Here is a 12,210-nt window from a genome sequence, read left to right on the forward strand (position 1 = left end):
TCTGTTAGATTTCATCACGGTTATGATAAACTGAAAGCAGCCATAGAAAAATATTCATGTTCTTAAACTGGAAATAAATAAATTCTTATTGACGAAAAGTATTGGAACCTTTACTTTAGGATGATAATCTTCTGTTTGCGACGAATCGAGATGAATTTCAACTGGTGCAATGCCTTAACAGAGCAAGCCTGATGGTAGGTCTGAATTATAATATGCCAAAAATAATGTCTAACTATACAAGTCCAGTCCGACGCCTCTACAGTCATTAAGGATTGTGCTGAGCAGCCTGCGGTGACGAGGATCTGTTTATGCTTGAGAGCGCCAATAAAACATTCACAGTGATACATTTGTTATTTGTTGTTCAGCAATATAGGATAGTCTTCCCAGGGTACTAGCAGCTCACTCAGGCCATTAATGTGTAGACTCCATCAACAGTACCAGGCACTCGTCCACCTGGCAGTAATGCTGCGTAGGGGATGTCTTACGTAACAGCCGTTACGTCACGTCCGCTCGATGCCCCCTGGTGTCATAGACGGTGCAGCCCACACTGGACGACGATGGATAGCAGCTCTGCAAGCTAATCTCTAAACTGTTCTTGTTAATGTCGAATACATGTGCCCAGCCTGAAGTATGCATTGCCATGCAGAGTTCGACCCATTGCCTCCAGTCAAGACTTTGTTTCTCAGGCCCCACTCCACAGTGTCTTATTTTGTTCAGACTCCTGCAGGCTATCGACCGATGCTATTCTCGTCAACCTTTGGTGTTTGATAAACATGACCTTCTCTCTAACCTTGGCCTGTTCCATTGTCTTTCTATGGGTTCCAAGTCATGTGGGTGTCCCAGGGATTGAACTGACTAACCGTTTGGCTAGAGAAGCAGATACTTATCCCCATTTTCTTTTATGGATCCAGCTGTGGATATGCGGATCTACGCCAAATCTCTCTTTGCCCAAAAACGGAATTACATCTGTTGCGCTACTCCTCAGGAATAAATTCCGCACAATCAAGGAGTCTTCTGCAGTTTGGCTATCTTCCTTCCTCTCCTCTCAGAAGGAGTCCACCGGGGTTTTATGCCGTCTACGCATTGGTCATACCAGGCTCACCCATTGTTTCCTCCTACGTGTTTGGCACAGCTGCGGATTTCCTCGCGAGAGGCGGCCAGAGCGGAACACAGGAGCCGCTGGCGGCCGCAGTGTGCGCGCCGCGTTCTGCGCGCATCTGGACCGCCTCGCTGCGTCTCACGCAAGAGTAAGGCTCTTTCTGTCACGAGCGGCTCGTTGGTCTAGGGGTATGATTCTCGCTTAGGGTGCGAGAGGTCCCGGGTTCAAATCCCGGACGAGCCCATGTTTTTGTATCATATTCGTAGCTAGTTGCAAATTGCCAACCTGTTGCAGTTCGCTAAAGCCGTAGGTAGCTTTAATTTACTGACACTTATGGTGTCTTTACGGTGCCGAATACGAAAAATCAAGTGCTTGATTTCTATTTTGCGTCTTGCTTCTGCTCTCGTCTCATTCTTAATGGCGCTCGCGTTTTCCAGTACTTGAATTTAGTCAAAGTAGATGATGAAAATACGATATAAATGGCCAAAAAAGTATGACGAGTTCGGAATATGATTTTGTCCCGTCTGCCTCCCCACCCCATCCCCCAGAAAATACCTTTCTCTCAGATTTCCAAAACAATACTGTATCAAAAAATGGCTCTGAGCACTATGGGACTTAACTACTCAGGTCATCAGTCTTCTAGACTTAGAACAACTTAAACCTAACTAACCTAAGGACATCACACACATCCACGCCCGAGGGAGGATTCGAACCTGCGACCGTAGCGGATGTTTTTCACGGGTGACGTCTACCGAATCATACTCTTTAGAACACCACACAGCTCCTGTACGTGATTGCCAGTCGATTGTTATTAATGCTCTAAATATAGAAGTTATGCATACCAGTAGTTGTTTTGTGATTTACATTTTAATCATCGCTTTTTCCCGGTCCTTTCAAGGGTGTGTTTTCCTCGCCTGCCGGAGTGGCCGAGCGGTTCTAGGCGTTTCAGTCTGGAACCGCGCGCCCGCTACGGTCGCAGGTTCTAATCGTGCCTCGGGCATGGATGTGTGTGATGTCCTTAGGTTAGTTAGGTTTAAGTAGTCCTAAGTTCTAGGGGACTGATGACCTCAGATGTTAAGTCCCATAAATCTCAGAACCATTTGAAGCATTTTTTGTGTTTTTCTCTCTCTTTAGAATGTTTGGGTCAATTACATTATCGAAGGAGTTCAGACATGTTTGTATAGATTTTTCAGTTAAATGGTACGATAAGGATTACTATACTTTTGGTATCAATTCCTGCATTAGAAAGTTTATCACTGATGGTACCATCTATGTGCTTGAATTTCAGAAAATTCTGTGATTCTGTTATGATACATTCAACTAATCGTAATATTTACTTACAACAGACACGCAGATCAAAAGAAGAATCTGTTTGGGTCACGTCCTCAATTTCGTTCACTGTGTCGAAAAGCCATTCGTGTATATCAGTGATTGTCTCGAAAGCATTCTTTCTCAAATTTTCTTTCTCGACCTCAGCCATGACGCTACTTATAGTTTTCTCGGATATGGTGACAAGGATAGAAACACATGTTCAACTTTCAATAAATCCCAGATGTGGAATGTATCGCGTTTTCCGTATTTAATAAGTGATGAGATTTCTTTCCCGTTTTCATGAATCCAGTTCACTCGCTAATAACTACAATAATCGATTGTTCCTTTTGTCAGTGCTGTACAACAGAAATACAAGATTATTCTTAACTTCTCATTTTTTCAAAGCATTTTAATAAAATCTGTGCTTACTATGGTTTTACGATAGTATCAGCAAGAAAAGCACAAGCGTCTTCAAACCAAACTGTGTGCCTCAGTTGTGGGACTGGATTCGCGATTTCTGTCATAAAGGTCACAGTTCGCAGTAATAGACGGAAAATCATCGAGTAATACAGAACTAATATCCGGCGTTCCCCAAGGAAGTATTATAGGCCCTCTGTTGTCCCTGCTCTAAATTAGCGACATAGGACACAATCTTAGATTATTTGCAGATGATGCTGTCATTTACCAAGTCATTACATGGCCAAAACAAATTGCAACATTATTTAGATAAGATATCTGTATGGTGCGAAAAGTGGCTATTTACCATGAATAAAGAAAAGTGTGAAGTTATTCACGTGTCTACTAAAAGACATCCGCTAAATCTCGAATACGCGGTAAGTCACACATATCTGAAGGGTGTAAATTCAACTAAATACATAGGGATTACAATTTCATATAACGATCACACAGATAATGTTGTGGGTAGAGCAAACCAAAGACTGCGATCCATTGGCAGAACACTTAGAATGTGCGACAGGTCTACTAAAGAGACTGCTAACACCACGCTTGTCCGCCCTATTCTGGAATACTGCAGTACGGTGTGGGATCCACATCAGGTGGGACTGGCGGATGACATCGAAAAAGATCAGAGAAAGGCGGCTCGTTTTGTATTATCGCGAAATAGGGGAGATAGTGCCAGAGAAATTTATGTGAACTGGGGTGGCAATCGCTAAAACGAAGGCGTATTTCTTTGCGATGGGATCTTCTCAAGAAATTTCAATCAACAGTTTTCTCCTCCGATTGCGAAAACACTGTTGGCACCCACCTACGTAGGGGGTAATGATTATCACGATAGAATAAGAGATTTCAGGTCCCGCACAGAAAAATTTAAATGCTCGTTTTTCCTGCAAGCCGTTCGAGAGTGGAACGGTAGAGGGGCAGCTTGAAGGTGGTTCATTCAACCCTTTGCCAGGCACTGAACTGTGAATACCAGAGTAATCACGTAGATGTAGATGTGAAATATACACTTAGAACAATTACCACAAGCTGATTCTGTCTTAGTCGTACCTTTGTTTTAAAAAAGTCACAACAGTTTGTAAGATTAAAGTGACGTCATAAGCGCGTGACTGCGTGTGAGATCGCTAAGTTTTCATATATTTTTAGGTTTCAGATACATATTTTAAGAGTTTTTGTGATAATATTTACTATATAAGCGACTTATTAGTGGTTTCTTCATTCACCTCCGCCTTTCTTGTGTTGGAACCTGATATTTGTGAGTGTTTCATATCGAGCAACTTAACCTCTTGCCTGTGTTTACATTCCGCGCTGACCAGTTGCAGCTGTAGCGGCGAATCGAAAGCTAAGTACTAATTAATTGTTTGTGTATAGTGGTTTATTTAGGAACTTTAGTAGTCTTCAATCGGTGTTCTTGGTGTTTTCTGGTGAAATAATTTGAGAAGAAATTTTTGGGAACTGTTTTCAGTTTCGTTACTGTGTCATTAGACGTTGATTTTCTTTCTGTGTTAGTTTTTTGTTATATTCTTTTTTGCTGTTGATTAATACTGTTATTAATAGTAGTTACTTCCCTTGTAGAGTAATTTTGTGATTATTGTAGTCAGTTTTTTAACATCTTCTTATTGTACTAGCGGAACTTAGATAAAGTAGTTTTCTTGTTTCAATAACTGTAAAATTTTACCATGAGTGAGAAGTGTGTGCTTTGCCATAGGTTCGTGAGTAGTGGATTGCGGTGTGAGACTTGTTCGAAGTATTTTCACAAGGGGAGATGCAGTGGGGAAGCCAGTGGGCATTCTGGTGAGATCCTCTCCTGGAACTGCAGCTTATGTAGCAAGAGTAAGTTGATAGAGGAGCAGGAGCGCAAGATCTGTGCCCTTCAGGTGCAGTTGAAAAACGCACAGCAGGAGCTAGATAGGATGAGGAGGGAGAAGGGGTTGGGGAATGGGAGCTGGCTGTTGGCAAGAGATCTGCTAGGAGAAGGAGATTTTCAGATAGTTTTACTATTGGTGTTTGCAATAGGTATGACCAACTGTCAGAGTCTAGTGGAGAGGAATCTCTAGTAGCTGTAGATGTAGGAAGTATGCAGCAGACCTCAGCAATTACGGTGGCTAGGACAGTTGCAAAGTCTAAGAGAAAGAAGAAGGTTCTGCTGTTAGGTAGTTCTCATGGTAGAGGTGTAGGCCAGCAGTTGCAGGAAGTGTTGGGGATTGAGTACCAGGTCACCAGCATTGTGAAGCCTAATTCAGGATTTGCTCAGGTGACTGTTAACATAGGGGTGTTATGTAGGGATTTTACTACAGAGGATCAGGTAGTGATTGTGGGTGGGGTTGGTAATAGGATTGATAGGGATGGGGAGTATGACATAGATGGTGACCTGGAAAAGATAGCCACTCAGACTGTGCAACACGAATGTGCATTTCGTGGAACTATTTCAGCGTCACGATCGGCCTCATCTTAATACAGCCGTCAAGCTTAATAACATGAGATTTGGGGATGCGCTGATGACAGAAGGCATGAGTCACATTTCAGTGGTGTCGGTGGAGTCTATCAGCAAGACGAGTTTCACTAGACATGGCCTGCACCTCAACAGGTATGGAAAGGGGAGGTTGGCAAAGCTTATAGGTGACAGCATAGGTGGGGGTGATGGTATCACTCATGGGAAAATTCCTGTACTAGTGGGTGTTAGAGCCGCATCTTTTTTAGATTGAAGTCAGCTGATAGGTATTACTGCTTAAGGGAAGTCTCTCTAACAAAGAGACCACTTTCGACAAAGTTTAGGTATCCGAGTAATGAGGGAATTAGTATATTTTATCAAAATATACAAGGTATTAGAGATAAAGTTAGTGAACTGCTTATAGATGTTGATTATATTGGTATATCTGAACACTTCTTAAATAAGGAGATAATTCAGAGGCTTCCTTTACCAGGATACAGGTTGGCTGGCAGCTTTTCTGCTCTTTGCGGTGTGGGGGAGTAGCCATGTATGTGAAAAACGGTATCCCATTTGAGTCAATTGATGTTTCAAAGTACTGCACTGAAAAGGTGTTTGAATGTTGTGCAGGTGTGGTTAAATTTAGTGGAGTTAAACTTCTAACTGTTGTTATTTATAGATCCCCAGACTCCGATTTCACAACATTTTTGCTAAAGCTAGAGGAGGCTCTTGGTTCACTTGATAGGAAATACAAAAAGTTAGTTATATGTGGTGACTTCAGTATTAATTTTATAAGTGATTGTGCAAGGAAAAGGATGCTGGTAGATCTCCTTAATTCATATAATCTTATGCAAACCGTATTATTTCCAACGAGAGTGCAAGGGGACAGTAGAACAACCATAGACAACATTTTTGTTCATTCCTCTTTACTAGAAGGGCATTCTGTTAGCAAAAGAGTGAATGGCCTTTCATATCATGATGCACAAGTTTTAACTCTAAAAGATTTATGTGCTGCAACACATATTAAATATAGTTATCAACGTTTTCGAAAAGCTGATCCAGTTGCTGTAGAGACCTTTGTAAACCTTATCAAGGAACAAGAGTGGCAAGATGTTTATAGTGCTGATACAGTAGACGATAAATATAATGCTTTCCTCAAGACTTTTCTCGTGCTCTTTGAAAGTTGCTTTAAGTTAGAACATTCAAAACGGGGTACTAGCACAAACAGGCAGCCTGGGTGGCTGACTAAAGGTATAAGAATATCTTGTAGAACAAAGTGGCAATTATATCAAAACGTTAGAAACAGTCAAAATCTAAATGCAGCAGCCCATTAAAAAACAGTATTGTAAGGTGCTTAAAAATGTTATTAGCAAGGCAAAAAGTATGTGGTACGCAGATAGAATAGCTAAGTCTCAGGATAAAATTAAAACCATATGGTCAGTCGTAAAGAAAGTGGCTGGTCTGCAGAGACAGGTCGAGGATATAGAATCAGTGCGTAGTGGGCATGTCCGTGTTACTGATAAGTCGCATATATGTACATTATTTAATAATCACTTTCTGAATATAGCAGATGAACTAAATAGAAACCTAGTCCCAACAGGGAATCATATAACGCTCGTAGAAAAAAGTGTACCGAGACTGTTACCTGAAATGCTCCTCAATGATACTGACAAGAGGGAGATTGAGTTAATAATTAAATCACTAAAGACCAAGAACTCTCATGGATATGACGGGATATCTAGCAGAATACTGAAGTATTGTTCCATGTATCTTAGCCCAGTACTTAGCCATATCTGTAACGTTTCCTTTAGGAGTGGTCGGTTTCCTGACCGATTAAAGTACTCGGTAGTGAAGCCACTTTATAAAAAGGGAGACAGGGATAATGTTGACAATTATAGACCTATTTCTATGCCATCGGTGTTTGCTAAAGTTTTACATACAAGGTTACTGGAGTATTTAAATTCACGTAATTTGCTGTCAAATGTACAGTTTGGTTTTAGAATTGGTTTAACAACTGAAAATGCTATATTCTATTTTCTCTGTGAGGTTTTGGACGGATTAAATAGAAGGTTGCGAACGCTAGGTGTTTTCTTTGATTTAACGAAGGCTTTTGACTGTTGACCACAAAGTATTACTGCAGAAGTTGGACCATTATGGAGTAAGGGGAGTAGCTTACAATTGGTTCGCCTCTTACTTTAAGAACAGAAAGCAGAAGGTAATTCTCCACAATATTGAGAGTGGTAGTGATGTTCAGTCCCAATGGGGCACTGTTTAGTGGGGCGTTCCCCAAGGGTCGGTGCTGGGGCCACTGCTGTTTCTTATTTATATAAATGATACGCATTCTAATATTACAGGTGATTCAAAAATATTTCTGTTTGCTGATGACACCAGCTTGGTAGTGAAGGATCTTGTGTGTAATATTGAAACATTATCAAATACTGTAGTTCATGAAATAAGTTCGTGGCTTGTGGAAAATAATTTGATGCTAAATCACAGTAAGACTCAGTTTTTACAGTTTCTAACTCACAATTCAACAAGAACTGATATTTTGATCAGACAGAATGGGTATATTATAAGTGAGACGGAACAGTTCAAGTTCCTAGGCGTTCGGATAGATAGTAAGCTGTTGTGGAAAGCCCATGTTCAGGATCTTGTTCAGAAACTAAATGCTGCTTTATTTACCATTAGAACAGTATCTGAAATAAGTGACAGTTCAACACGAAAAGTAGTCTACTTCGCATATTTTCATACTCTTATGTCATATGGTATTATTTTTTGGGGTAATTGTTCTGATTCAAAAAGGGTATTTTTGGCTCAAAAACGGGCTGTTCGAGCTATATGTGGCGTAAGTTCGAGAACCTCTTGTCGACTCCTATTCAATAGTCTGTGAATTCTGACATTGCCCTCACAGTATATATTTTCTTTAATGTCGTTTGTTGTTAGCAATATTAGCTTATTCCCAAGAGTTAGCAGCTTTCACTCAGTTAATACTAGGCAGAAATCAAATCTGCATGTGGAATGCACTGCTTTGACTCTTGTGCAGAAAGGAGTGCACTATTCTGCTGCATCCATTTTCAATAAGCTACCACAAGAACTCAAAAATCTTAGCAGTAGCCCAAACGCTTTTAAGTCTAAACTGAAGAGTTTCCTCATAGCTAACTCCTTCTATTCTGTCGAGGAGCTCCTGGAAGAGCTGAAAAATTAAGCAAATTCCAGTGCTACGTTGTTGATTTTCTTTATTTAAACTTACGAATTGTCGCCTGAATACGTTTCTTGTGTTTCATTTTATCTGTTTCTACTATCGTGTTATAATTTCATGTATTGACTCGTTCCATGACCATGCAGATCTCTCCTTAATTTGGTCCCACGGAACAATAAATAAATAAAAAGTGTACCGCATTTTGTTAAGAGAAGCAAAGTCATGAATGTTTAAAATTTTCCTTCGGGCCGGATTTGAACCAGCGACCTATGGATATCTGCTACTAAGCTCCTCTACAGTCCACCGCTCTACCAACTGAGCTACCGAAGGAACGTGTAACTTTCGCCAGGCCGTGTTGCGGATACGAGAAAGTGCCGCCAAGCGCAGACTGGCGGTCAGCGGTACCGTTGCGTCACCTCCCAATCGCGCGACGCCTACGAAGCTCTTTTACGTCGGCCACACCATTCGCGTTGGTAGCGTCATTGAGATAGATAACGTGCTACTGATCATTCGTTACACAGTCTGTCATCACATCTCGGCGCTTGTAATTGGAAGCCGTCGTTTGCCAATTATCAATTAGCTCTATCAGAGGAGGAAATATACCTTCTTTTTCAAGTAGCGTTGAACAGAAAGTTAACTCTTAGTCGCCTAGTGTGTCCGTATATAACTTTCCCACCTTGTCCGGCATACGCAACATTTGACCATGATTATATGAACCCAACTGGTAGAAAGTCCGAAGAAACCTGGCCGAAATGATTTGTGGAAAAACGTACAAATAAAACGTAACAAGTGCCCTGACAACGAATGACAGCAGATATATGTAATTACAAAGATTATTTTTTAATAGTTAGCCGAATTTGTCATTAACAGAAAACTGCAGTTTAATAAAATATCAGTTATATAATGAAATAAAACGGTCGACATCCTAAAGTGGACAATTTCTCCCTCAAACCACTGGTTATAATAGGATTTATGTTTAAGTAATGATCACTAACACGTATATGGGCGACGTCGGTCATTACTTAATTGATTATTTGAGAGGGGTTAGGGGACCAAACGGCGAGGTCGTCAGTCTCGCGATTCTGAAGTTAGACACTGAAGAAAGAAGGTCCGCTAAAAGTGTTCGGATCCAGTCAGGGGAGTCAAATTATAAAATAATATGCATTAAAAACACACAGAAAAGGCATAAAAGGTGAGACCAAATGTAAAAACTTGAAGAAAGGGGTGTTGTGGTGTTACAGACCGTTAGGTAGGAGGAAACAATGGGTGCGCTGGGTATGACCAATGCGTAGACGATATAAAACCCCGGTGGACTTCTTTTGAAAGGAGCAGAAGGAAGAGCGCCAAACTGTAGCAGACTCCTTGATTGTGCGGAATTTATTCCTGAGGAGTAGCGCAACAGATGTAATTCCGTGATCTGAGGCTTTCCCGGTGAGGCACAAGATTCACACAGTCTTCCGACCACCAGCAAAGATTCGTAACCTACTAGGAACGGCAAAAGATGACGTAGGCCTTAAGAAAGCGGGCGTATACAATTCCCGTGCGGCTGGGGCAAATCCTACATCGGCCAAACATTTCGCACGGTCGAGGACCGATGCAAGGAACACGAACGTCACAACCGATTACGCCAATCCAGCCATTCGGCACTAGCAGAACACTGCATTGAAACCGGCCACACAGCGAAATTCGAAGAGACAAAAATCATGACGGCCACAAGTGCCTGCTAGGACAGTATCTACAAGGAGGCCACAGAAATTCGCGTAACAGATAACCTCATCAACAGGGACACCGGGTTTCAACTTAGCAAGGCCTGGAAACCTATATTAAACACGGCGCGAGCGGACGCGAGATCCGTCCGCCACGGCGGACGGAGATGAACTGCGCCTACCACCAGGCGTGGCTGCAGCTACCCCCCTCCCCTCCCAACAAGCGGCGCTCCACCGGCGTCCGCGCCGGGGTACGACTCGGGACCCCGCGCACACAGCGCAGAAAGATAATTCCATCAGCACCACATGATGATTGCGGAATGGTTATTCGCCGAAATATCGTGGAACTTCGACGATCGGGTCCGGCTGGACACCGGAGAACCTTGGATACAGATATAATTCCGTTTTTGGGCAAAGAGAGATTTGGCGTACATCCGCATACCCACAGCTGAATCCATGAAAGAAAATGGGGGGGGGGGTAAGTATCTGCTTCTCTAGCCAAACGGTAAGCCAGTTCAATCCCTGGGATAGCCACATTACTTGGAACGCAGAGAAAGACAATGGAACCAGCCAAGGGGAGAGAGAAGGTCATGATTGTCAAAGACGAAAGGGATACTTTTTTTTTGTGGTTTTAGGGCGCACAACTTCAATGGTCATTAGCGCCCTGACTACTCTAAAAATGCACCGCGAGGCACAAGTTGACAACAACAACTAAAAGGGAAAACACAATAAAAGACAGACGGACGGGCAGAGGATTAAAAAACATCATCAAATGTCCTTAGCGAGGTTTGTCAAATTAATAAAACAAAGAACACGAGCAGCTGCTCGTGGGTCATCCGCTAAAATGGCATCGAAAGTATTAGGCAGGTTAAGATCGAGGCGCAGTGTGGTAAGATCTGGACAGGACATTAAAATGTGCCTAACCGTCAGCAAGTGCCCACATGGGCAGAACGGCGCCGGCGCAGCCGTCAGCAGATGGCGATGGCTGAACCGGCAGTGTCCAATTCTTAACCTTGCTAAAACGACCTCCTCCCGCCGAGAAGGGCGTGAGGAGGACGTCCAAGCCACGGGAAGAGGTTTTAAGGCCCGAAGCTTGTTGTCGGTAAGTGCAGCCCAATCGGCATGCCACAGCGACACGACGCGCCGACAAATGACCCTGCTAAAATCGGACGAAGGGATACAACAAGAAGCTGTCCGAGGCTGGAGGACCGCAGCCTTGGCCGCGGCATCTGCAGCTTCGTTCCCAGGGATACCGACATGGCCAGGAACCCACAGAAAGCTAACCGGCGTACCGACGTCCACCAGCTGCTGGAGAGAGCGTTGGATCCGGTGTACGAAAGGGTGAACCGGGTACGGATCACTGAGGCCCTGGATGGCGCTCAGGGAATCTGAGCATATGACATAAGCAGAATGTCGGTGGCGGCAGATGTAAAGAACAGCCTGGTAGAGGGCAAAGAGCTCAGCTGTGAAGACCGAACAATGGCCATGGAGCCGGTATTGGAAACTTTGTGCCCCGACAATAAAGGAACACCCGACTCCGTCATTGGTCTTAGAGCCATCTGTATAAATGAAAGTCATGTTGATGAACTTCGAACGAAGTTCCAAAAAACGGGAGTGGTAGACCGAACCGGGGGTGACCTCTTTTGGGAGCGAGCTGAGGTCGAGGTGAACGCGGACCTGAGCCTGGAGCCAAGGTGGCGTGCGGCTCTCGCCCACTCGAAAGGTTGCAGGGAGTGAAAAATTAAGGTGTTGAAGGAGGCGACGAAAGCGAACTCCAGGGGGTAGCAAGGCAGAGACATACAACCCGTATTGAAGGTCAAGAGAGTCGTCAAAAAAGGAACGATAAGACGGATGGTCGGGCATTGACAGTAGCCGACAGGCATACCGACAAAGCAGTACATCGCGCCGGTAGGTGAGTGGCAATTCGCCAGCGTCAGCATGAAGACTCTCTACGGGACTGGTATAAAATGCTCCGATCGCAAGTCGTAAACCCCGATGTTGTATGGAGTTG

The 12,210-nt window shown here is 43.3% G+C and overlaps 2 non-coding genes across 2 annotated transcripts; one reads left to right on the plus strand and one right to left on the minus strand.

The window, feature by feature from the left end:
• Window positions 1-1,270: 1,270 nt before the first annotated feature.
• Window positions 1,271-1,342, plus strand: Trnap-agg (transfer RNA proline (anticodon AGG)). Its single transcript has one exon. It is a non-coding gene; the product is annotated as a tRNA-Pro (tRNA).
• Window positions 1,343-8,732: 7,390 nt separating this feature from the next.
• Window positions 8,733-8,823, minus strand: Trnay-gua (transfer RNA tyrosine (anticodon GUA)). The gene is given in 2 exon segments: window positions 8,733-8,768; window positions 8,787-8,823. It is a non-coding gene; the product is annotated as a tRNA-Tyr (tRNA).
• Window positions 8,824-12,210: the final 3,387 nt, after the last annotated feature.

This window comes from Schistocerca cancellata, chromosome 2 (assembly GCF_023864275.1).
Source record: "Schistocerca cancellata isolate TAMUIC-IGC-003103 chromosome 2, iqSchCanc2.1, whole genome shotgun sequence".
Taxonomy (NCBI): Eukaryota; Metazoa; Arthropoda; class Insecta; order Orthoptera; family Acrididae; genus Schistocerca; species Schistocerca cancellata.